This window comes from Anabrus simplex, chromosome 1 (genome assembly GCF_040414725.1).
Source record: "Anabrus simplex isolate iqAnaSimp1 chromosome 1, ASM4041472v1, whole genome shotgun sequence".
Classification (NCBI taxonomy): Eukaryota; Metazoa; Arthropoda; class Insecta; order Orthoptera; family Tettigoniidae; genus Anabrus; species Anabrus simplex.
The window spans coordinates 474,962,708-474,964,530 of record NC_090265.1 but is presented as its reverse complement, the minus strand read 5'-3'; the positions used below and the strand labels follow the sequence as shown (position 1 = coordinate 474,964,530).

Genomic DNA, 1,823 nt, shown 5'->3' with positions numbered 1-1,823 from the left:
CAGTACCTCGAAATGGCGGTTTCCCCTGTTATGCTGAACAGGAGCCTTGTGGGGGGATGGAAAGATTGGAAGGGATTGACGTGGCTGTTAAGTTAGGCACCATCCCGGCATTTGTCCGGGGGAGAAATGGGAAACCACGGAAAACCACTTCGAGGATGGCTGAGGTGGGAATCGAAGCCTCCCTTCTACTCAGTTGACCGACCTCCCGAGGCTGAGCGGACCCCGTTCCAGCCCTCGTACCACTTTTCAAATTTCGTGGCAAAGCCGGGAATCGAACCCGATCCTACAGGGGTGGCAGCTAATCACACTAACCACTACATCACAGAGGCCGGGCGAACTGTATCTAACCTGAATCTTTATTTACCAAGTCAACATTTGCGTCGTGGTGAGCCGTACGAAAACCAAACTTCCCCGGATAGGTTTACAAACGCCTCTGCTAAGAAGAAGCCTCATTATAGTTCAGATCCAGCGGTTGAAAAGAAAAAAACTTCAGAAGGTGTCGCATCATATTAAAATGAAGTAAAACACAACACTGTTTCATCTATGAATAGTATAATTAATCTTCAAATAGCAACGATCTGAAGTGAAGGGCTTGCCTTATGAACTCGAATTATTTTTTAAAAAATCAATTTTATGCCTTGATATCGTGACGAATGAGGCTTGTTTTGTTTAATTGTTACTTCTTGAGCTTTGAGAAAGGCAATAAAATAAGTAAAAAGAAATAAAAATATCCGCTGCGGACAGGACTCGAACCTGCGCGGGCAGGGCCCATTGGATTTCAAGTCCAACTCCTTAACCACTCGGACACCGCAGCTCACGTCACAAGCTGCGTTGTGGAGGTCTTATTAGCTACGTTCATGCGAACACACCATTTGTTGTACTACACAATTGTAAATTGTATTTCATAGATGAACTATATTATGTCAACTCAAGAGCTTAATTCCTGTTCTACCTGCGGATAACTCTCATACAAATCGTACTGCGCGCGTACGCTGTAAACTTCAATAGGCCTACAGTACACTTTCAAACGACGCCTTAGGCAAATCTAGGGCACTATCACCGATTTTCATCGCTACTGCTCAGAAAATTTTCTAAATTCAGTAATAGAATTTTCAAAAGACCTTCACTAGTCGTCCAGCTGAAGGATTAAACTGAATAGTGATATCTAAACAAGGCAATTTTATGATAACATTTTAATGACCTATTACAATAGGTTTACTATTAATCTTATTTATTTTACGCCCCACTAACCACTTTTACGGTTTACAGAGACAGCGAGGTGCCGGAATTTTGTCCCCCAGAATGGTTTTATGTACTGGTAAACTTACCGCCGTCACGAGGCTGTTGCGAACCCCACTGTCGACAACAGTGAAATGGTTTTCCGTGGTTCGCCATTTTCACACTAGGAAAATGCTGGGGCTTTATCTTAATTAAGGCAACGGTTGCTTCCTTCCCTCTCCTAACCCTTTCCTATCCCATCGTCACCATAAGACGGTGCGACGTAAAGCCAATTGTAAATAATAATAATAATAATAATAATAATAATAATAATAATAATAATAATAATAATAATAATAATAAAAAAGCTTCCGCGCCTGTTAATGCGCTACGGCCATGGAGCCAAGTTCTGCATTCAGGAGACGAGTGGATTCGAACCCCACCGTCCGTTGTCCTAAGAATGGAATGTGGTTTACCATTTTAGCTTCCAGAAAAATGCTGGGACAGTTCCAATTCATAGGCCACAGCCTATTCCTTCCATCTTCTTACTCAATTTAATTTCATCTTCATTAGCTCCTCGACTGAATTAGCTTCAGTTAGGGTAT

General features: G+C 42.1%; 1 non-coding gene across 1 annotated transcript; it reads right to left on the bottom strand.

Annotated features, from left to right (window-relative positions):
• Positions 1-732: 732 nt before the first annotated feature.
• TRNAS-UGA (transfer RNA serine (anticodon UGA)) lies at positions 733-814 on the bottom strand. Its single transcript has one exon. It is a non-coding gene; the product is annotated as a tRNA-Ser (tRNA).
• Positions 815-1,823: the final 1,009 nt, after the last annotated feature.